The 25,348-nt window shown below is 37.5% G+C and overlaps 1 long non-coding RNA gene across 1 annotated transcript in view; it reads right to left on the bottom strand.

Annotated features, from left to right (window-relative positions):
• LOC129524235 (uncharacterized) overlaps positions 1-25,348 on the bottom strand; it is a 131,998-nt gene that overhangs the window by 56,423 nt on the left and 50,227 nt on the right. The window contains exon 2 of the long non-coding RNA XR_008667988.2: positions 994-1,057. This is a non-coding gene — a long non-coding RNA (uncharacterized lncRNA). The remainder of the gene's footprint in view (positions 1-993; positions 1,058-25,348) is intronic.

Below are 25,348 nucleotides of genomic sequence, written 5' to 3'. Positions count from 1 at the left end.
TAATTCCAGCACTAGAAAATCTCAAAGTCAAGGCAAGATAGTAATACTATAGTGATTAAGAGAATGGTCTTTGAAGACATTATTGCAGCTTGTAATTACATAACTACTTTTATGATAATTAAATTAATATATAATTAATATAGTCTCCCTCTCTAAGCTATAAATTTCACTTAGATAGCAACTATAACTATTTTATGCATATATTTCCAGCAAGCACAAGTATAGTACCAAAGTGGACTTATGAATTTATCGGTATTTTAGTCCAATACTAAAGTACTGAACAAATGAATAATAGATTCAAATTTCAGTCTTCTTTCTTACCAGCTATATAAATCTCAACTTTAGTAATCTAATCTCTGCTATTTTTAAATTCATCTGTAAAATTAAAACAATAGTAGTGTCCACCTCTTTGGGATTTTTCAAAATAAAATAAGATAATACACCTAAGCTATGAAGAAAATGGTGGGTAGAATAAAAATAAGGTTGACATTGTATAATATTCATTACACCATTTTTTCCTTCAAGTTCTGAGCCAATTAAGAAATAGACAGCAGACCGGCCGGGCATGGTGGCTCAAGCCTGTAATCCCAGCACTTTGCGAGGCCAAGGCAGGCAGATCATAAGATCAGGAGTTCAAGACCAGCCTGGCCAAGATTGTTAAACCCTATCTCTACTAAAAATACAAAAAAATTAGCCAGGAATGGTGGCAGGCACCTGTAATCCCAGCTACTCAGGAAGTTGAGGAGAATTGCTTGAACCTGGGAGGCAGAGCTTGCAGTGAGCTGAGATGGTGCCACGGCACTCCAGCTTGGGCGACAGAGCGAGAATTCATCTCAAAAAAAGAAAGAAAGAAAAGAAATGGACCTTTGCTGGTGAATCTGGAATGGAGAACCCTGCTTAGGCCCCAAGACAAAATAGGCTGTCAGCTCCTTTCCTAGATTTGAGTGAACTAAAGACTGGTAAAGCCATTGATCAATAGCTGAGCTCTCTTACCATGTGACGCAGTTCACATCATGCAGTTGAAGAGAAACGTGTGCATCCCAAGAGGTGGCTGGATCTAAAAGAGATTGGAGAAGAGAGTTAGGCTGCATGTGCTCAGGGTTCCTTGGCTAATCTCTCTAATACCAGTGCCCTTTGGAGTAGAGTGAGTACATAGGGGAGAGAAAACTAAGGATTTTAGCATACTCTTAATATTTCCAAGAAGACAAAAGTTCTTATTTTATGTGCCTACTGAGAAACACTGAAAGGGAGAGAATGGAATCATCACTCTCAAATAATAACACCAACCTCATAGGAATGTCCTGAGGCTAATATGTGAAGTACAGATGCCTTTAAGCTTACAATGGGGTTACATCCCAATAAACGCATTGTAGGTTGAAAATAATGTTAAGTTGAAAATGCATTTAATACACCTAACCTACTGAACATCGTAGCTTAGCCTTGCCTGCCTTAAATGTACCCAGAGAACTCACAGTAGCCTACAGTTTGGCAAAATCATGTAACATGACACTTTTTTTTATAATGAAGTGTTGAACTTCTCATACTTTATTGAATACTATAATGAAAGTGAAAAGCAGAATGTTTGTATCAGTACTCAAAGTACAATTTCTATTGAGAATTCCTTTTGTATCACCCTAAAGTTGAATCCTCATAAGCCTGGGATTTTCTGCCTTGAAGTTCTTTTAACTGACCTCCAGCACTGCTCTCCAAGCCACTCTGAGTTCTACAATAATCTGATGCTGGTGTTTAGTGGGCCAGTTTCTAGTAATCCCTTACACTTCTATCCTTAGCAGTTAAATTTTACGTGTGCCAAGAATCAGTCATATTGACTCCCAAGCTCATTTATTCTACTGGAATTAACTGATTAATAAAAGGTTATGTAAACACATGAAATATGATTTTGATAAGTCAATATTTTGGAAGGGTTGATAAAAATAATGCTCCCAAAAGTACTATTGCAACACTATTGTAATAGATTGGAGAGAACATAGACTCTTGAGGGGTTTTGTCTTTTGATTGCTGTTTATATTTTTTACATTTTCTTTCCTTTCAGAAAAAGAACTAAAAATTACAGATAAGTGTATTACTGTATTATGGGTGTGGCTTATGAAAGAAAGATGACACATAACTCTATTTTATGGGCTCATTATCAAAGGCAAGGACTCTGCTCTTTATTCAAAGATTGGTGAAAGAAATGTCAATCTTACGTTTGAAGTTAATTATTAAGATACATTTTCACTTTTATGAGTTAAAACTTCTACTGAATGATAAAAAATCAGCTGTAAGGTAAAATTATAAATATTACAAAAGATGCAGGAAAGCGACTTCCTTGAATACTATCCAAAGGCATTTACAAATGAACATCTGGCTTAGATATGTTAACAATTGAATAAAATACATTAATCAAGATCATGACACCATAGACAGTTTAAAAGTGACTCATTTGACTCTCAAGAAATTTAGAGAAATCCTTGGAAAATTTGTGACTCCTGGTATGTTTTTGAAAAATATGATTTTTTGATTAAGCTAGACATTCTTGATTGTTCCACATATAATGGCCTCTACTTTGTATGTAGCACAGGGCTTGATGTATATCAAGACTTTAACAATGATATGTATTCACATATGAACATATTACTTTTAGTAGTAGTACTTGTTGCATTTAACCTTGCCCTCTATCCTAACGCAGATATTAAGGAGCCAGTTGGCAGTCATGACTTCTGTCTTCACATGTGTTGCTCCTATAAAACCACTTCTGGTTATGACTACCTGACCAGAAAAAAAAAAGTTTTCTTGTGACTCTATTTCTGCCCAACTATTTACCTAATTCTTCCCTGAATGCCCATGTAGGAGAATAAATGATATCAGGAACTGATCTGATAGCTCATCCCTAAACTAAAGTGTATCTTAAATTCGACTAAATTCCATAAATATTTTATTAGGATCATTCATTCTGTTACTTGGTTAGCTTATATAATTTATAAAGAAAAAGAAAGAAAGAGAGAGAAGAGGAAAAAAGGACGGAAGAACTCCTGCCTTCAAGGACTTTATAACTGAGCTAAGTACATTGGCATAGAAATGAACATCTCTAATTTAGGACTTTATGGAGGAGGAAGAATGAAGAATAGACAGAGAATGTTGTCAGTTATTCTATCTTGGTGTGTGGAGCTAGAAGTAGCTCATAGAGGGCTCAAGATTATTTCAAAACTAATTTTGGTTATTTGTGTTGGGTCGTGAAGTATAAGCAAAACTTTACAGATTAACGTCGATGAGGAAGAACATTACATATCAAGCAGAACCGATAAAGAATAAGGAATATATAGAGAATAGCTGTTGGTTTGGTGTGTCTAGAAGGAAAACCATGCTTGCCTCAGTGAGAGAAGAAATAGTAGAAGTACTAGAAGATTAATCTAGAAAGGTAAATTGATTTAGTATAAATACAAGAATATGCTAAACAGCTCAATAAATTTCTCACTGAAGAATTTGGTTTATTATCATAAAATAGTTGTTCTCAAAAGATCCACAGGACCTAGGAACTTGTCAGAAATGAAATTATCAGGCCTGACCCCAGACCTACTGAGTCAGAAACTGAGAGCTTGTTCTAGGAATCGATGTTTTAATTCCATATCCAGGTGATTCTGATACAAGTTTGAGAACTATAGCCATACGCAAAAGAGATTATTCATAAAATGTTAATCAGGAAACAGCATAGTCACATCTGAGCTTTTCAGTAATTGCCCTTGCCCCTTGTAGAGAATAGATTGCAAGCAGGGGCACTGGAGGTTCCCTAGGAGGATCTTGGGTAGTCAAAGGGAGAAGCAAGAAGAGTATGAACATCAGGAGTGGAGGAAGGAGGAAGAAGGAAAGAAAGAGCCAACAGAAAAGTCTGTGGTAATCAAATTCGTTTTCGATCTTCAATCACTGAACGGAAGTAGATAATTGAGGTGGTAGAAAGTGGAAGAGTTCAGGTCGCATTTTTTTCTTCCTAGTCAGAGAGGTTCAGTTGATGGTGGTATATGTTTGGGGACCGCAGGTGGAGGAGGGAAGCTCCTTCAGTTAGGAAATTATGGAACTTTTAGTCAGGTTCTTTTTTTTTTTTTTTTTTTGAGATGGAGTCTCGCTCTGTCACCCAGGCTGGAGTGCAGTGGCGTGATCTCGGCTCACTGCAAGCTCTGCCTCCCAGGTTCATACCATTCTCCTGCCTCAGCCTCCCGAGTAGCTGGGACTACAGGTGCCCGCCACCACGCCCAACTAGTTTTTTGTATTTTCAGTAGAGACCGGGTTTCACTGTGTTAGCCAGGATGGTCTCGATCTCCTGACCTCGTGATCTGCCCATCTCAGCCTCCCAAAGTGCTGGAATTACAGGTGTGAGCCACCGCGCCCGACCGTCAGGTTCTTTGAGAGCTGTATCATGAGTGAAAACTGACCTCACTATAGTCATTTGTTCATTCACTCATTATACAATAACATTAATTATTATGCATCAGACACTTTGATGGTTACAAGAGATAGGTGAATCAGATGTTTCTGCTTTAGGACCTCTTGAGCTAGCTGACATGTAAGAAAGAGGCAGACACATCACGTGGAGGAGACAAATCAACTTGGTAACAACTCCCATTGTGATGGGATGTGATCACATTTTGTTCCTTGCTATTTATCCTATTGTTCCTCTCAGGTTCTTAGAGGAGAGGTCATATCTGTTGATGGCTGAAGGAGCATCAGGTACCCAGAGATTTTCAGCTTTCATAAGGCCAATAGTGGGATCTTTGATCTGTAAGCTGCTCGAGTCCAATCTCAGAAACTTGCTTTGTACTTTCACCACAATAAGTTCTACTTTACCCCTAAGGAAATGAAGAGATAGAAAAGAGAGATTAAACTTGCCCAGGCACATAGATCAAGTCTCTGGCAAAATGCAAATTCTTGTTTGCATGTCTGGTGTTTCTTTTTGAGCGAACAAATGGAAAGAGCCAGTACAGGACAAAGAAATCAGCTTGTGCTACTACTGATTGACAAATGTTGTCGAGTGGCTTAATAAAATATTCTAAACACATGAAAATATTATTTATTTATTTATTTTAAAAATACATTGACATTTCACTAATGTAAAAATATGGCCAGGTACAGTGGCTCATGCCTGTAATCCCAGCACTTTGGGTGGCCAAGGCGGGCAGATCACAAGGTCAGGAGTTCGAGACCAGCCTGGCCAATATGGTGAAACCCTGTCTCTACTAAAAATACAAAACTTAGCCAGGTGCGGTAGCAGGTGCCTGTAGTCCCAGCTACTCGGGAGGCTGAGGCAGAAGACTTGCTTGAACCCTGGAGGCGGAGGTTGTAGTGAGCTGAGATCACACCACTGCACTCCAGCCTGGGTGACAGAGAGAGACTCCATCTCAAAAAATAAAAATAAAAATAAAATAACATGATAAATTGTATCATGACACATGATACATAATACAATGTACATGATGAATTATCAAATGTGAAAAAATCAAATTACAAAGCAGAACGTGTAGTCTGCTCCCAAATATATATATATATGAGAGTATTAACAATGGTTACCTTTTGATGGTGGATTACTGATTTTACCTTTTCCTTTATACCTTTTTATATTGACTGATTTATTTTTTTGCCCTGAACATATAATATTCTTATAATCAAAGAAGCAAAAAAACTATTATTTTTAAAAGGAAATATATTAATAATTCTCAAACATACGCTAAAAAAGAATAATGATATTAAAATACTAAAAGGGACCAGTATCAAAAGTAGAAAAAAATGAAAATCATTTCTGCTTACATAGCATCTTTACATTATAATCTCATGTAACTCCTACATTAATGGTGTTAGGTATGTAATAATAGTAACAACATAGAGAAATGTTCTATCTCAATGGAAAACAATGTAATATCTATATCACACTCTTCCCAGTTATCTAATTTTGTTTCTATGGGAGCTGTTTTACAACTCTGTACATTATAGACAACTGATGGCAATGCAAAATGATTCTTGTCCATAGACAGTTAAATTTTATCAATTTTATCCAGTGAAGATTCAATTGATTTCCCTCCCCAATGTGCAAGAGGTTAGTCTTTCCTCCCTTTGCTCATTAATTTCAACATTCCTGATTATAAATGTGTCTGTACTTTGGAATCTCCTTTGAACTGATTGTAACACCTCATTAGTCTCAACATTAATGAGTTAAATAAAATCTTTCACATGAATTCACTTTTATGTTTGTATGAGATTTATAATTTTACCATTTTTTTGGAAAATAATCTTTTAAGAATTATTATAACATTAGCTAATATTTACTAAGAACTTTATATGCACCCAGACCTGTTCTAAGTCATTTATATAAAACTATATTTTATCTTCACTATCTCTGAGGAGCTAATGTCAACTCTATTTTACAGATGAGGGTCTAGAAGTTACCTAAAAGTTAATTTACTCAAAGGGAAATGAGTGGTAAGGAGCAGGATTCAAATTCAGGCTGAGTCCAGATACTACGTGGTTCAGCAGACAACATCTAATTTTTCCAGATGAGAAAACTGGACCTCTACAAGGTTAAAATTTACTCTTACTTTTTCCTTTATTCAATTAATATTTTGAACATGTACTAGGAGCCAGACACTAAGCTAGGTGTGGAGAACCTAGAAGTGAAAAAGGTAAGTAGATAGAACCCTTGATTTTTATAGAGCCTAGCATTTTGTGATAATTGACTCCAAGTCCAACGCTGGTGGAGTCAGAGGGCCTATTTCCTTTAAAAGTTTGTTTTCTTCAAGATTCTTTTTTTTACTCACTTCCAGTCAGATGGGAACATTCAAAGGACTGGAATTATAACTTCTAGTAAGAACACACTGATGTCATCTTGTATCCTCTTTGCTGCCTGGTGAAGAATGTATTCAAATAAATACACCAAAGGAGATGACTAATGATTTAATTGCAAACCTCTAAGAAAAGCATCCTACATGGACTCCCTTTGAAAATGCCATGTCTTTCTGGAATATACTTTCCTGGCTTCCCTCCTTGGTGGGTCCCTCTTCAACCCTTCAAATTCTGTTCAGTCTTCAGAAGTCTTCAGAGTCTTTCTGAAGACTTTTTGATTCTGTATCCCTTCCCTGACATGTATAAATTCATTTCTCTTCTCACTCTAGTATACCCTATCTCTGGGATAGTTGTTTTTTGTTGTTGATGATGTTGTTGTTGTTTTTGAGACGGAGTCTCGCTCTATCTCCCAGGTTGGATGGAGTGCAGTGGCACGATCTCGACTCACTGCAACCTCCGCCTCCCAGGTTCATGCCATTCTCCTGCCTCAGCCTCCCAAGTAGCTGGGACTACAGGTGTCTGCCACCACGCCCGGCTAATTTTTTGTATTTTTCGTAGAGACGGGGTTTCACCGTGTTAGCCAGGATGGTCTCTACCTCCTGACCTCGTGATCCGCCCGCCTCGGCCTCCCAAAGTGCTGGGATTACAGGCGTGAGCCACTGCGCCCGGCCTCTCTGGGATAGTTTTAACTGTGGCATGTTAGCGTGTGCTGGGACAGTCATTTTTTCTGCATGTCTATTTCTCCCAAAAAAGCATAAACTGCCAAAGGAGAGGCGCTGTGGCTTACTCATTTCTGCAGAACCTGGTATCTAGTTGTGGACTGGTGCACTAATGTGCTGGTAAACAATTCTTCCCATACAGTGTATATAGAGCAACATTCACTTCCCCCAGTATACACAGTTCTCTACTATCTCCAGGTATTTGTATTTACTGATCCCTTTATTGAAACCTCATCTTCATTTCATCTTCTGGGTAATGCCTATGCTTCCTAAGGACCTCTGTTCATATATCTGTTCTTCCTGAAATATTTCCCAATCCTGAGTTAGATGCCCCTTCTGTGTGTTCTTCTATCTCCTCAAACTTCCCCTATCACACCACTGGTTTCATTTCATCATGAAGTGTAATTTCCTATTTATATGTCTGAATATATGTATATGTATTTTAAAAATTCTTAAGGAGAGAAACTTTATTATTTCATCACTATGTTTTCAGATCCTATACATATAAATCCTATACGTATACATATAAATATGTGCTCACTTGTATATTGAAATATATGTCAAATGAGAAAAAAGACCTATTTGTTCATGCTTGTTGCTACCTAGAAGGAATTTCTCTCTTAGGATACAGCATGATCGAACAGAAAGACCAACTTTAGAGTTACAAACATGAATTTTGTTCCTGGTTCAGGCATTTATTAGCTATGTCACCTTGGGAAAATAAAATCAATGTATAAGACCTTAATTCCCTTAGAAGTAAAATGAGAATAAAAATCTCCACATTGTGCTATTGTCATGAAGACTAAATGAGATAATGTGTGTTGAGGGTCTGTGCTAAGTAAGCTCTAAATGAATATCCATTTCCTTCCTTTTCTATTTGTGGCCAGTGGTAAATTATAAAGACAGAATCTGGGCACATAACAGGATATCCTACATAAGTAGGAATGGCTTCCCAGGGTAATAGATAGTGTTGCCAACAATAGTGGAGAGAATGAGAGGAAGCAGCCACATAAACCAGCCTTCTCAAGGTTTCACCCTTCAGAGTTCAATGTAAGGTTCAAAGGATGACTTTGAACATTAAACAGCATCGTGAACTACCCAACAATGTTCCCAGCTGTGGCTCTCAATCAACACACATTTCTAAAGGCAAGGTGGCTCAGCGAGAGGCAGGAGACCTGGAATGTGAGAGGAATGAAAGGTCATCAGGGGTTCCTGGTATGCAAGGCATGTGCCAATGACATCGAGTCCACCTTCTTCCTACTCTACCCCTCCCCTGCCCCAAAACAAGAACTGCAAAGAGGTGGCATAAGCTTCCTGCATGGAATGGTGAGCAGTGTATTCCCTTCCTCAGGGATATTTTAAGGCCTTCAGACTTTTATCAAGTTATTTCTGTTATAGCACCTATGGACAACGTCTACATATTGTACTACAAGTGGCAAACAAAACTTCTCCTGGCAGGACCAAATGAAGGATGAAGCTAATGCAATGCTTTCTGGGCTGCTGAAAGCCCACCTTATATTTCCAGATGGTAGTTTGATCTTTCAGTTACCTTGTTTTAAGAAAAGACACACTTTTGTGCCCAATAAATGATTTGACCTATTGGTAGCGGATCAATCAGGTGAAACACTGAATTCATGCTAGACAAGCCCTACCTTCATTTTCTAATGACAAGAGGCTAGAAACTGAAACATCTTTCTTGCAGGAAATAAGTTAGGTCTTAAGGTGTGTGTCCCCGTGTCCCCAAATTCCTACCCTGCTCTGGCTATTCCTGCACATCAGACTGTGCTGCTACAATCCTGCAATAAACATGACGAAGTGGGAAATTCAGCCAACAGGGAAGGGGTAAAAGAGAAGTCGCATGCTACTGCAGAAAGGCCAGATTGGGAATGTGGAGACATGAATGCTTTTTGTGCCTGACTGTTCTGCTAAGCCCGTGGATGAGCTTGTTAAACAGGATAGTGCTTATTCAGGGTCAGCTTCACTCTGGGTCATGTCCTTAAATAATACTATTTTTAAAAACTTCTTTGCCAACGCTAATTATAATACCTATTCCAGACATGAGAAAACTGGATTAGATTGGTTGGTTAGTGTGTCCAAGGTCAAAACATGGTGGATCACAATGTGAACCAAATTCCCTGTTCTTCCTTTTGATCCTGCAATCCCACTACTGTGTATCTACCTAGAGGAAAAGAAGTCATTATACAAAAAGCATACTTGCACACGCATGTTTATAGAAGCACAACTTGCAATTGCAAAAATGTGGAACCAGCTTAAATGTCCATCAATCAACAAGCGACTGTGTGTGGGTGTGTATATGTATATATATATATTCTACTGTGTGTGTAGAATATATATATTCTACACACACACACACATACCGTGAAATACTACTCAGCCATAAAAAGGAGTGAATTAATGGCATTCACAGAAGCCTCAAAGGAACTGGAGATTATTATTCTAAGTGAAGTAACTCAGGAATGAAAAACCAAACATCATATGTTCTCACTCATAACTGGAAGCTAAGCTATGAGGATGCAAAGCCATAAGAATGATACAATGGATTTTGAAAACTCAGGGGGAAATGGTGGGAAGTAGGTGAGGGATAAAAGACTACACGCTGGGTTCAGTGTATATACTGTTAGAGTGATGGGTGCACCAATATCTCACAAATCACTACTAAAGAACTGGCTCCTGTAACCAAATACCACCTGTTCCCTAAAAATCTATGCAAATAAAAGAAAAAAATCCATGTTCTAATATATCATGCTGCCTCTCCAATAGCCTGCAAAATTTATCATTTTTATATCATCCTTTAAACATGAACAACTACCTATGACCAACTTCAGATAACACTGCTCCAGTCCAGTGGGCATGGACTAGATAATGATAAGGCAGACACAGCATACTCTCTGCCTGCTGGATGTCTTCACGTGCAATTTCTCGCTGGACTTTGGGCAAATCAACTCACTGGGCTGGGCTTAGTTTTTCACTTATGTAAAGCATGAAATTTAAACTAGATGATTTCTTAGATTCCTTTTAACTCTCATATTCTAAAATGAAAAGTAGACATTCTAGTGATGTATTTCATACATGTGTAGATACATATATTTAGTGTCTACATGATTATGTTTTTAAGGGGTACTGGAACCCTTGTCCTGACTTATGCCTCTGGTGAAATCCGTCCCATTTTCATTGCCCTGTCTTCATTCTTCCTCTCCTAACTAAAAGTAGGAGCTCTCATACCTGGCCTTTTGTATAAGTACGGGCATACTTATGTCTATACTTCATTTTTAGCACCCTCGGCTTCCTATGATGATTAATGGTGGGCATATCATATTTCCCCTATAACCCTGTAGAATTTCCTCAACTTTCTTACCATGGTTGGTAGTCCCAAAGATACTCAGCCAAATATCACCACCAGGGAGTAGAATATTGATATGCTCTACCTATTTTTATTAAAATTAAAATCTGAAGTATCACAAGATTTTATTTAATTGAGTGATCGACTGAGACAGTGTCTCACTCTGTCACCCAGGCTAGAGTGCAATGGCATAATCATGGCTTACTGTAGCCTTAAACTCATGGGCTCAAGTGATCCTCCCACCTCAACCTCACAAGTAGTTAGGACTATAGGCATACATCACCAGGCCTGGCTAATTTTTTTTTCTTTTTTCTCTCTTTCTTTCCCTTTTAAATTTTAATTTTTTTTTATTTTTTTTTGTTTGTGGAGACAGGGTCTTGTTATGTTGTCCAGGCTAATCTTGAACTCTTGGCTTGAAGTAATCCTCCTGCCTCAGGCTCCCAAAGTGCTGGGATTACAGCCACCGTGGGATATAAGCCACCATGCCTAGTTGATTTTATCTAATTTAAACTTGAATTCTACACAACATATTTTGAACAGAAAAAAAATGATCTGAGAAATTATATAGCAAAAAGTTTTAATAATAAATGACATGACTATGTTGTTTTACAGCAGGGCTTTTCTTGCTATCTGAGTTAAATAATCAGGTTTTTAAAAATTAAATTCCAGTTGATTGTGGTTTAATGCTTTTATAAAGTATAATGAAATGCATTTTTAGAAAAATTAAATTTAAAAGGTATTAAAATGCAAACTCAAAATTTGTGTCACTAGATTCAATAGAAACAAAAGCATTCTGTTATTACATTGCTATAAAGTTTCTAAATATAATTTCTGGGCTTATCTCATGGACTCACAACAAATGGCAGCTCACTATTCACAGTAGAAAAGACATGGAATCAACCCAGGTCCTCATCAATGCTGGACTGGATAAAGAAAATGTGGTACATACACACCACGGAATACTATGCAGCCATAAGAAAGAATGCAATCATGTCTTTTGCAGCAACTTGTATGTAGCTGGAGGGCATTTTCCTAAGTGAATTAACACAGAAATGGAAAACCAAATAAAGTATGTGCTCACTTACAAGTAGGAGCCGAACATTGGATACATAAAGACACAAAGATAGGAACAACAGACAGTGGGGATTTCGAAAAGGGGCAGAGAGGGAAGGAGGCACCAGTTGAAAAACTACCTATTGGATATCACGTTCACTACTTCGGCAACAGGATCATTAGAAGTGTGAAACTTAGCATCACACAATATATCCATATAACAAACCTATGCGTGTACCACCTGAATCTAAAATAAAACAACAACAACAACAACCAAATGGTGCTCACTACCACCATTCCTGGACCACATTGGGAGCAGCACTAATTTACCCCTTACACAGAATTTTTAGAATTCGAATAGGAGCTGGGTTGCACCAACTGAGTGAAAATATAAGGGATCATGCTGGGAAAAGACCAGATGTTTATCTTCAGCCTTTCTCTGTGGTCTTTGACAAGAAAGACCACGATACACAGCAGAAGGTCAAAGGATTCTGTCTTTAGTCTAGTCTTTGCTCTCCAGATGAAGAAAATAGGATTGGAAATCACTGCCAATAAAACCAAACCTGGGCAAGGAAAGTTTAACAGTTAATGACTGCAACTGGTCCATACTCTTAACAAAGAAAATAATATGGATTATTTATTTTTGAAGTTATAAATTGATCTTGTATTGTCAGCTCATGTGTAAGCTTTTTGTCTGTTGATAATTCATTGGTATTTTTTTAACTCTCCAGAAACATTTTATTTAACTTTCCCCAAATCCCATCCAACTAGGTACTAGTGTTGTCCTTACCATACAGGTGAGAAAACTGATTCAGGGATGTTAAATGACTTACCATAGCCATTCAGTTACTAGGGGGTTCAAGTGACTTTCATACCCAAGCCTGTCTGACTCTTAGTTCATGCCCCAGCCAATTATCCATTCACCAAATCTATTGTTTCTCTGGCTAATCTCACTTTACAATACTTGAAGAATCTAAGTGTACAGGAAGCTGTAGAAAACATATGATTTTCTTTAAGTAAGTGGGAAAAATATCTCCTCACAAAACCCTGGGATGAGACTCATGAGCATGCTTTTGTGAATGTTAGTCGTACAACCACTGTGTTTATCTTATAATTTTAACCTCCACAGAATGGAATCAGATATATAACTATTATACATAGGTTCTTAAGATTGCTGCACTTGAAATCTCTTATCTACAGAATCTTCAATGAATAGTTAGGAGTACTCAATGTGATTATTTAAAACTCTTGAAAATTGGACCCATTGATTATAAGGATTCACTTGGTGCATGATAAGGAAAAATCTAGCATTTTAACTTTTCTAAAATAGACCACATTGGTCCTAAGGCACTGGGGGAAAACACCCATCAAGAGATGAGGGATGGTTTCTTGAGCTACTTATGAGTTACAATTGATTTGTTTTCCTCCCCGCTGAATTCGTTTTCAAAGAATAGGGTAAAGGTCTTTGATATAAGCCTGGTGGTAAGAATCTCTGTGGAGCCCCTCATGAAATGGTGACAATATAAAGGGTGCTGCTTCCCATGATATTCCAAGAAACAGCCTCCAATATATGTGCTACTTCAAGCGTGTGGATTCACTGCTATGTCTTCAGACTCTTTCAACTAAGACTTCAGGTCTCAGTTTCACCCTTAGCAGATACTTTTCCAACAGAATAAATTCCAAATTCTAAGATACCCAAAGATTGACAGAAATTTGAAATATTTGTGCTCAAATGTGCTATGCTTAGGAATGAGGAAAGTAAAACCTAGAGGAGAGAACAGGCTTGCCCAAAGTCACACAAATAGTACTAAATGTGAACTGAAATGCCATCTGAATCCCTCTTCTAGGAAAAGTCCATATTTAGCCTAAAACATATAAATCCACTGCACACAACTCTACTTCTTATTTTTACTGGCAAAGTCCACATCTGTGTATTCATTTCTCTATCCCTAGCACTAGGCCTAATGCCTGACACTTATTAGATGCTCAGTAAGTGTCTGTTACATAGAATTAAATTAACAGAAGTACCAAGGTGGAACCTTTGGAAGTCATTGTGATTATACATATTAGTAAACCTTGTCTGAGTGCTGATAAGATGCGGTAGAAGCACATGTAATTCCTCTTGCTTTTTATAATCTTTGCTGTGAAGGAAATATAATAGCACTCAGGATTCCTATTACCACTGTCAGAGGGATGGATGATCCAAAAACCTATAAAGCTTAATGTACAATTAATATCATGCCTCACTTCTGTCATAGGCTCATTGTTCTACACTTTGACTGTCTTGACAAGTATCTCAACTTTGACCTTCTGAGCTGATGAGACTACAAAAGAAAGTAGTCAGAGAAGAAAAAAATCAAAATTATGGCAAATATAAAATTCAAAATGCAACAGTCTATTACTGTTCTGTCACTCAGAGAACCCAGAAGCATCATTTCTTTCTTGCTTCAGAATTGAAAGGTAGGCAGGGCTGAGCTGCTGCACACATCACATGGAATTCCTGATACCAGTGATTTTAAATTATAGTAGTATTTGACCAAAACAGACATTAGAGCTTGCCAGACCTCATTGGCTCCCCATAAAATAGGATATATTCATGTGAAGGCACTAAACTTTTGACTGTCCAAGGGGCCATTTGTGAATCCTATACAGTTCTCCTGCTATCTTTTTATCTCCTGCTGGTCTAAGGAGATAAATCAGTAAGTGTACAGGCACACACATATACCCATGGGCTGTAAAGGTGTTGAGAAGAAATATTTATAGTGAGCTAAAAACTTTCAACCAAAGCACACAGTGAGGGGGCATTTAATTTCCACCTGCTACTAGAGCAGATTACACATTTCTTCCTGCTTTTAGAAACATCAGGGGATCATAAGCTAGGCAAATCACATAGAAAATAGTATTATAAAAAGTGTTGCAGGAATCATGAAAGAATTCATGTTATCTGAGACTTGTAGTGTTTTGGGTAATTTCTTACACATTCAAAGGAAAATTTACATGTCCATTCATGTATACATATATGTATCCATTCATCCATTCACCACCCATTCAACCACCCACCCATTCACTCACCCACCCACCCATCCATCCACCCACCCATTTGGTAACCCACCCATTCATTCACCTACCCATTCATCTATTTATCCACTCACTCACCTATTTATCTACCCAACCACCCAAGCATCCATCCATCCATCCATCCACCCACCCATCCATCCATCCATCCAATATTTTTGACATCGTACTAATATGCCAATGATGATGCCAAGAGACAAAGAATAGAATGACGAACAAAATAGATGTGTTCTTTTTCCTCCAGGAAAGGCAGACATACACAAAGACATAAAAAAATCAGATTGTGGGGTTGATAAACAGGAGCTATTGTGAGAGCAAATAAGAGATGAGTTTCCCTGGAAATGATGTTTGATATGAGTACTATGGATGAGGTGTTAGGCAAAGCAAAACCAAAACATGAAAAGTGGGAATATATGTGGGATTTAAGGATGAGTATATATTATGTGTCAAAGCTAAGATTTTTTGAGAAGCTACAATATATTTGGGGAACTGCCAAGAGTTCAGTCTGATGAAAGGGAAGGAAGTGGTGAATGATAGTGAGAACACTAGTTTTGAGCTCTGCTGTTGAAGGAACTGTGAAAGCTGTTAAGAAATTTCCTTCCTTTCCTGGGCCTCAGCTTTTTCATCTGTCAACTATGGAAGCTTGTTTAGATGATGCCTCACATCCTTTCTAACTCTTGTGGTCTTAGGAATTCTCTTACAAATGCAGACTTCTTGAAATATAGCTAGAAACAAACGAGAAAGCCTGCAAGCTAGAAATTCAAGTGACCCTCTTACGACGATTGTTCACTAACCAGCCTCATTCCCATTTGACTCATTTACAGAGAGAGCTTTCCCGAGGGAAGAAGGAGCTCTCTTACAATTTTTCTTGTTTTTCCAGAATCGTCCTGAGCCACTGTTGTGATAGAGGGATGCCAGAGGGTGGGGGAGGGGTGGGGAGTAGAAATCCATTGGGAAGAAACTCCTAAATTTTCTTCAGAGAAAGAAAAACCCAGAGTCAGAGGCTCAGTAGGGGGTGGTTTTGGGGAAACGAATCTGTTTTAAGTGTTTCTTTTTCCCTTGTAAGACTCCTCATCTCCACTCTGTGCTAGAGCTGCCTCTCAGTCTATAATATTCTCCTGAGGTCTTAGACAACAAACCACGTTAGTCATTGATTTGGGAGCCTTAACTGTCTTATCCATGGAATGGGGAGAGTGAAGCCTGCCTCAGAACTGTGAGGATTGAAGTAGGTGGTTTAGGCAAGGAACTTTGCATAGTGACTTAGTGTTTTAAGTGCTTTCAATGATTAATTAACCATCTTCACAATAGCTCTGTGAGGTACTGCAATAATTATGCTGATTTTTTAGATGGAAACACTGATGCTCATAATTTAAAATACGTGCAAAAGTAATTGTGGTTTTTGCCATTAGTGGTTAATTATTTTGCACCAACCTAATAACTTGGTCAAGATCACATGGCTCTTATATAGTGGCACCAGGATTCGCTTCAGACTAACCACCTCCAGACCCATGCCCATAACCATTATGCTAAACACCTCTTAATAAATGTTGGTCTTTTTTTTCTTCGTATTACCTGAGGTCAACTCACCTTTTGTACTAAGGGTAGGGATGTTACCGTTACATAACTGTTACCAGTTAATGCCCTAACTGTCATTTCTAGGATTCTGTATCCATCATTGCACAATGTACCTTCAACCGTTATCTCCAAAAAAGAAAGATTTGGGCCAGGACTGGAGACAAGGACCCCTCTTTGGAATCTGGTCATGACTCCTGGCTGCTACGGCACCACTACTCCTGATGCCTAAATATGGAATCAATGAAGCACCCACTGAAATCATTTCAGCACTTCATCTTTTTCCCTCCAGAATGCTCCTGTGCTAATTGCATCTGCTTCCCTCTTTGCATCACAATGGTAGTTTCTATTTTGGATTTTTATCGTCTGTTGCAGCTTTGAGAAATTCTTATTCTGGTTCTGATCCAGCCTTGGCTATGTTTCAAAGACGCTAAAACCGCTAGTGAAGCTGGCCTCATTTACCTTCTGGCACAAGTATGCATCTTTCCCAGAGTGAAAAACAGGCTCCGTACCCACCCCTTAAAAACAAGTAGACAAGAAGGAAAGAGAAGTCTTGCTAGACTATACCAGGGGCAAAGTTGGCAAGGAATAAAACAAATTTTAAATCAAATTCCTGTCTGGTGAAATTAGCTCAAATGATGATCTTCAGGTTACTTTCTATTTCCAAAATTAGAAATTTTGGAATCTGCTAGTCACTGTTGTTGTTCTGTAGGAACATTTTAGAGTTTACAATTAAAACATGAATAATTTTTTTTCCATAGCACATGTCATCAGAGATTCTCAGTGGCCTTTCCACACTGTGTAAAGAAAAGCACAGCAGACGTACTCAGCCAGCTGCCTCTGAGGTATCCAGAGAAAGGCCTTCTACTCAAGTACCTGTCCTAATAAGGGTATTTTGTAGGACATAACAATTTTTTAGATATCTCATTTAATCTCTATTATAACTTTGTAGCACAACAGTCTCATTATTCCCATATGCTGATATGTCAAATCAAGTGTCAAAAAATCAAATAAGCAACGTAGAATACTTAGAATATGGTTATCATAAGGACCACAGAGAAAATCAAAGGAGGGAAAAGGGATCAGATTTCAGGTGAGCTACATCTGAACACTCCAACAGCTGTGTAAGACACTTCCTCATTTCTCAAAGGTCCAGGCCCTAATGAGATGCTGAGAATTTTATCCCTCTAATAGAAAGTAAAATCACCATGTTCAAGGTAGAATAAATGGCATAGTAGTAAACCTTGCTTAGGTGAAGTCCAAATCTCTAGACTAGAGTGAAATAGTAGATCACACTAGAAAGAATAGTTTGGTCCAGATCACATATGACCCAAAAAATTAGGTAGAAGATTTTAGATGTGATTTAATAAGTAGAAGAGTGTTTTAAAAATTGAAATCATTTTGGGATAATTCCTTTGGAATTATTTTTCAGAATGACAAGAAGGGGACAAAGACTTCAAGTGGGAAATTTAGAAGTTTGCAATGGTTCACGTCCAAGATAATAAAGTTTTAAAAAGGGTAGCATAATGGAGACAGAGATCCACCATGAAGAACATGTTAAAAGTCCTTGGGCAATTGGTTATTTGTGGGTAAACAGCATGAGGGTGAACACAGGTAAACAAGGGTTTACCTCAAATAGCTAGATTTAAGATGAAGCTAATGAAGTCTAAGCTTTGGGGCTTCTCATTTGCATAAAACCCTTCTAAGCCCTTGGCAGGGCTCCTACTGGTATGAACAAGTGTTTCAATTCAAACTATGCATCCAACAAAGGACTCATATCTACAAGGAACTTAAATCAGCAAGAAAAAAAATAATAATCCCATCAAAAAGTGGGCTGAGGACATGAATGGACATTTCTCAAAAGAAAATATACAAATGGCCAACAAACATTTGAAAAAATGCTCAACGTCACTAATCATCAGGGAAAATGCAAATGAAAACCACAATGAAATACCATCTTACTCCTACAAAAATGGCCATAATTAAAAAGGCAAAAACCAGTAGATTTTGGTGTGCATGTGGTGAAAAGGGAACACTTCTACACTGCTGGTGGGAATGTAAATTAGTGCAACCGCTATGGAAAACAGTATGGAGATTCCTTAAAGAGCTAAAGTAGAACTACCATTTGATCCAGAAATTTCACTACTGGGTATCTACCCAAAGGAAAATAGGTAATTACATGAAAAAAACACATGCACACACATGCACAATTCAAAATTGCAAAGATATGGCACCATCCTAAGTGCCCATCAACCAACAAAGGGATAAAAAAACTAGTGTACACATATACATATATACACACCATGGAATACTACTCAGCCATGAAAATGTATGAAATGATGTCTTTTGAAGCAACTTGGATGGAACTGGAGGCCGTTAGTCTAAGAGAAGTAACTCAGTAATAGATAAATAAATAAATATAGTATATTCTAACATATAAGTGAGAGCTAAGCTATGAAGATGCAAAGGCATAAGATGATATGATGGACTTTGGGTACTTGGGGCAGAGGAAGGTTGGGAGAGAGGTAAGGGATAAAATACTACATATTGGGCACAGTATATACTGCTTGGTTGATGGGTGCACTAAAATCTCAGACATCACCACTAAAGAACTTATCCATGTAACAAAAAACTATCTCTACCCCCAAAAACTATTGAAATAAAAATTAAAAAAAGATTTAACTCCATCTCCCCAAAAGAACACGTGTTGTAATTTAAAGGGCATTTAATATTAGTCACTTCAAAAGAAAATATGAAATTCAGTGAAAGAACTTTGATAGAAGTTTTTCAGGTTTGACAAATATTTATAAAACTTTTATAACATATCCATGAATTAAGAAGCTGAAAAGACTCTAATAAGCTATTAATATCAACAGCAAACTGCTATTAATAATGCTAGAAATAAGACTAGGAAAGATAGATAGATAGATAGATAGATAGATAGATAGATAGATAGATAGATGGATAGATAGATAGATAGATAGATAATTTTATACAGAGAACACAATGTAAGAAAAAATACTATAGAGCTGAGTTGTGTCAGACAGTTAACAAACATGTGATGTTTGTCAAGTTTTTTCATTTGTAATTTGTTTTAATTGCTTTCCTTATTCTAAATATTTACTTTTGAATTGAATTAGTATTCAGAATGCCATATTATTATGTTTTTAATTGTTGAAGCCTTAGGACCCACAAAACCTGGATTTTAATTGTTGAAGTCTTAGGTCCCAAGAAACCTGAATCGTAAGTTGATAGCTCAAATGATACAAAAAAATATGAAAATAACGTCATGTTTTGCCGGGCATAAATATCCCTTTATCATGGTGAATAATCCTTCTAATGTGCTCTTGAATTGGATTTGTTAGTGTGTGGTTGAGGATTTTGGCATCTATGTTCATCAGGAGTATAATCTATAATTTTATTTTATTTCTTAGCATCCTTGATTGGCTTTCATATCAGGGTAAGGTGAGGCTTGCAAAATGTGTTTGGAAGTATTCTTTTCTCTTCAATTTTTTGGGAGAGTTTGACAAGAGCTGGCATTACTTCTATCTAGTTTGCTAGAATTCAGTCATGAAGTCATCAGGTCCTGGGTTTTGGATGGTTCAATGTATGCAAATCAATAAATGCGATATACCACATTAACAGAATGAAGGACAAAACTGCATGATCATCTCAATAGATGCAGAAGAGGCATTTGACAAAATTCAACATCTTTTCATAATCAGAGCTCTCAACAAATTAACTATAGAAGGAATGTTCTGTAACACATCAAAGGCCATATATGATACGCCCACAGCTAATATCACACTCAATGGCGAAAAGTAGAACACTTTTTCTCTAAGTTCAGGAATAAGACTAGGATGTTCACTCTTACCGCTTCAAATCAACATAGCACTGGAAGTCTTAGAGCAATTAGGCAAAAACAAGAAATAAAAACACATCCAGTTTGGAAAAAAAGAAGTAGAATTGTCGTTGTTTAAAGATGATGTTATATTTTGAAAACCCTAAAGATTCCATCAAAAAAGAGAACTACTAAACAAAGTCAGTAAAGCTGCAGGATACAAAATCACCAGACAAAAATTTGTAGCATTTTTGTGCACTTATAACTATCCATAAAACAAATCAAGAAAACAAGCCCATTAACAATAACATTAAAAAATCCAAGGAATAAGTTTAACCAAGGAGGTGAAAGATCTCTATAATGAACACCATAAAAAGTTTATGAAAAATACACAAATGAAAATAAATTCTATGTTCATGAATTGAAATAATTAATATTTTTAAAATGCCCATACTGCCAATAGCAATCTACAGATTCAATGCATTTCCTATAAAAATTTCCATATTTTTCATAGAAATAAAAATAATAATTCTAAAATCTGTATGAAACCACACAAAATGTTGAATAGCCAAAGCAATCCTGAGCAAAAAGAACAGAAATGGAGGTATTAAACTACCTGACCTCAAAATCTACTACAATGATATTGTAATTGCAACAGCATGGTACTGGCACCAAAGCAGACATATAGGTCAATGTAACCAAATAGCCCAGAAATAAATACACACATTTATGGACAATTGATTTTTGGCAAAGTTACCAAAACATACATATACAATCAGGACAGGACAGTCTCTTCAATAAATGGTGTTGGGAAAATGAAATATCCACATGCAGAAGCATGAAACCAGACCCTTCTCTCACCCCTTATATAAAAATCATCCCTAAATTGGTTAAAAATTGCAATGTAAGACCTGAAACTAAAAAACATACACTTACAACTATCCAAAACTATGTTTTACAGCAATGTTTTACTAGCAAAAACATTAGGGAAAACCTTCCTGATATTGATCTAGCAAATGGAATACTTACTATTCAGCCTTAAAAAAGAATGAAAGCATGCCCTTTGTAACAACATGGATGAACCTGAAGGACATTGTTTAGTGAAAGAAACCAGGCACAGAAACACAAATATTGTATGATGTTACTTATATGTGGAATTTAAAAAAGCTGAACTCATAGATTGAGACTAGAATGGTGGCTACCAGGAGCTGGGGAGTGGGGATTGGGATTGAGGAGATGTTGGTCAAAGGATATAAATTCCTTACACAAGAGGAATAAGTTTAGAAGACCTATTGTATGACATGGTGACTATAGTTAATAATAATGTATCATATATTTGAAAATTGTGAATAGAGTAGATTTTAAATGTTCTCACCATAAAAAAGTATGTGAGGTAATAGATATGTTTACTCACTTGATTTAGCCATTCCAAAATGGTGACATGATATCAAGTTGTACACCATATATATAATTTTCATCAATTAAATTAAAAAATATTTTAAAAATTAAAACAAAATAGACATGTCTTGTAAGAAAAAAGTAAGTTGCAATGTTATATATGTTAATAAGAGCATGTGGGGGCCGGGCGCGGTGGTTCAAGCCTGTAATCCCAGCACTTTGGGAGGCGAGGCGGGTGGATCACGAGGTCAGGAGATAGAAACCATCCTGGCTAACACGGTGAAACCCCGTCTCTAGTAAAAATACAAAAAAATTAGCCGGACGTGGTGGCAGGTGCCTGTAGTCCCAGCTACTCGGGAGGCTGAGGCAGGAGAATGGCGTGAACCTGGGAGGCGGGGCTTGCAGTGAGCCGAGATCGCGCCACGGCACTCCAGCCTGGGCGACAGAGCGAGACTCCGTCTCAAAAAAAAAAAAAAAAAAAAAAAAAAAAAAAGCATGTGGGACATTGAGGAGGTGCTCAGCAGGTGGTTAAATATGAGCCCTCTAGCTGAGAAGAGAGGAAGAAGGAGGTGCTAAAAATATGAACATACAGGAGAGTAGACCACATGGCATTTACAGTTGAAACAACGGGAATAGCTAAAATCTCAAAGATGAGGCCTTAGAGAGAGAAAGCAACAGGGGCAGAGACAAGAACATTCTTAAGATTACATTGCATTATAAATTCCATCAGGCCAAATATCTCCAAGCAACTGCTGGGTCATGTCTGAATTAAACATGAATGAGATCTGGAAAATTCAGTCAAATACTCAACTTTGTGTCAATATAAATCCAAATGAGACATTTTAGAAACATCTAGATGATATTTCAGTCCCTTGTTTGACCTCAAGCACTGCTGTTATTGTAATCCGTGTCAAAAATCTTTCAGAGGATGAATTCTAGAGCTTTGTGGAGTGGAAAAAAGGATAGAATTTGAAGCTACAGAGAAGAAATTCCCAATCTGCTTGGTAACTCTGGCAGCAAGTAGCAAAGACAATGCACTGGCACTATGTTCCCAAACCCATTTCCCATTCCTCCTGGGCACACAGAGACTGTCCTGCAGATTCATGATGCTTGTGACAGACTTCCAGCTCATGGAATTTAGGCAGTTGTGATATAGACCAGTCACTTCCAGCCTGGCTCTACCCAGATTTTTTCAGAAGACTCTTTGGGCTCTCTTCTCTTCCCTGTCTGCATTAGCAGAGTATCCTCTGCAGACCTCTGAGGCCATGGAACAGACCAATAGACAGAAGGAACTGGGTCTCCAAATCTCTACTTGGAGTGCCATTATTTCCAATCAGATCATGATGTGAGTAAGAAATAGATACTGTACCATGCTGAAATATTGAGTTTCTATTGCAGTTTGTCACAGAAGTTAGGCCACCCTGCTTAGTTCAGCAAATTACTTAACTTCTTTGAGCCCTACTTTCCTATTTATATTATAGTTCTTAGGGCTCTCCTAATCAGCAAATATATAACATGTCTATATATACACATATTTTGTGTTGATTCACATTCCCTTTCATCCCGTGTTTGCATTCCGATTTGGTATGGCTTTTCCATTGCACATTTCTGAGGGCACCATCCCACACATTCTATCTGATAAATAAATGTGTAGTGTACAATAGAAACCATGATCCCCTGGGGTTACATAGCTCAGCCCAGCCACATGAATTAGCTTCTAAGGGAAAGCACATTTTCTCCTAAGTATCCAGAACAAAAGAACTTGGTATTAACTTTAATAATAAAAAAAAAAGATTAAGGCAACAACGATTTTAATGGTAGAATAATTTATAGCTTTTCTATTATGGCTTTATAACCTTCTTGTACCATACAAAGGAGATTTAATCTCTTTCTGAAATTGTTTGCCTCTTTTCCCGTCTCGTCTAATAAAAGAAACAGCCTTTAGGTATCACAGCTGATAGACAGTAGGCAAAAGAAAACCTCCTGATCAATATTCAGCTTTGGCACTTATGTATATTTTATGTTGATTGCCTACCAGCAGCTCTCGCTGCTAAATCACTTTTTCTCTTTGATGCTTAAGGTTGGAATTGAGTGTGTACTAACTGGAACTGATTGCTTAAAACTTGAACAGTTCAGAGTTTAATTTCTCTAATTTGGGTAAATACTATCTACCACCAGGCTGTCTGTGTTTTCAAGTGTTCAAAGTCACATAAGAGCCAATATTTTAGGCAATACACAAGGGAGGCATTGCCACCATGCTGAGATATTCTAAGAGACGGTTTTACTTTGGTGAACCCTCAGAGAGCATGTGAATCCCTAAGAAGAAATTGGTTGAAGCAAGCTGAAAGAAATGTGTTGCAGGGAGACGGTTCCTACGGCCATTTGCCTTCCATTTGCTGAACATCTGAACAGAAAAAAGAGAAATGACAACATTATGAAATACTCACATCTGGAAATTGTGAGGCAGTTTTTACCCTAATTTAACGCATATTCTCACATTACAGTCATGTTTAACAGTTACCCATGTGTCACTCAAAGAGAGGCATTGTATGAAAATAATTTTGGCAATACAGAACCTCCTGGCTGGAGCATGAGGTAATAGTAAATGAAATACTTGTGCACAGACTATCTACTTAGCATTCATTCATAGCTAGTCTCACAGAATGCTAGAATGGGAAGAGGATTTGGAACACAGCCAGTTCAAATCCTTTTATTTAACAGACGAAGAAACTGAGTCCCTGAGATGGAAAGTAGACAAGGGACAAAGAGAAGTGAGTAGCAGCAGCCAAGTTCCTGACCCGTGCAAATGCATCCTATAATATTACCTATTTCTTTTTACCGTGCTAAACTCTCTTTGCATTGCCACATTTCGCTTTGTACCTGGACCAGGTGGAGAAGAAAAGCAAAAGGTCCTCTCAGGTCTTCAGACTTGTTCATATTTCCTATTTGCTCAGGTGAATATCCAGCAAAATATGGCTCTTATCCTCCAAAAACCAGGATCATGGTTTCACATTTTTAAAGCAAGTTTTTAGGATCCATATGCTGGGAATCTCTTTTTTTTTTTTTTTTTCTAAATAGCTGTTTCACTCATGGGTGAAAAAAAAGTGCTGTGCTAAAAGTTAACAGACCTGGTTTTGAGAATCAGCTGCTAACTAACCGGGTGTCTGTGGTCAAGTTCCAACCCCTTTACATTTTTCACTCACGAAAGAGAAGAGGTATATGAGAGTATAGCTAAAGTCCTGCAAGATTTACAGCTTTGTCGTTTAAAAGATGTCATCTTATGCCAATTCTGCAACACAGACTTTTCAAAAGTAGACGCAATATCAAAGTACCCCAGCAGTATGCTAGGAGCAGTAGGGAAAGAGGAAAGAAGCATGACCTTAGTTGTTGGAGTAAGTCACAGTCCAGGGAAACAATACAATATAGACTTATAAAGAGATCAGTCGGAGGATGCAAAGTGATACACAATGAAGAGCCAAGGAGAATGCCTTTGGAGGAATCTTC

The sequence above is a fragment of the Gorilla gorilla genome, chromosome 7 (assembly GCF_029281585.2).
Source record: "Gorilla gorilla gorilla isolate KB3781 chromosome 7, NHGRI_mGorGor1-v2.1_pri, whole genome shotgun sequence".
NCBI classification, from domain to species: Eukaryota; Metazoa; Chordata; class Mammalia; order Primates; family Hominidae; genus Gorilla; species Gorilla gorilla.
Note: the sequence above shows the minus strand (reverse complement) of the source record. Positions and strands in the feature narration are given on the sequence as shown.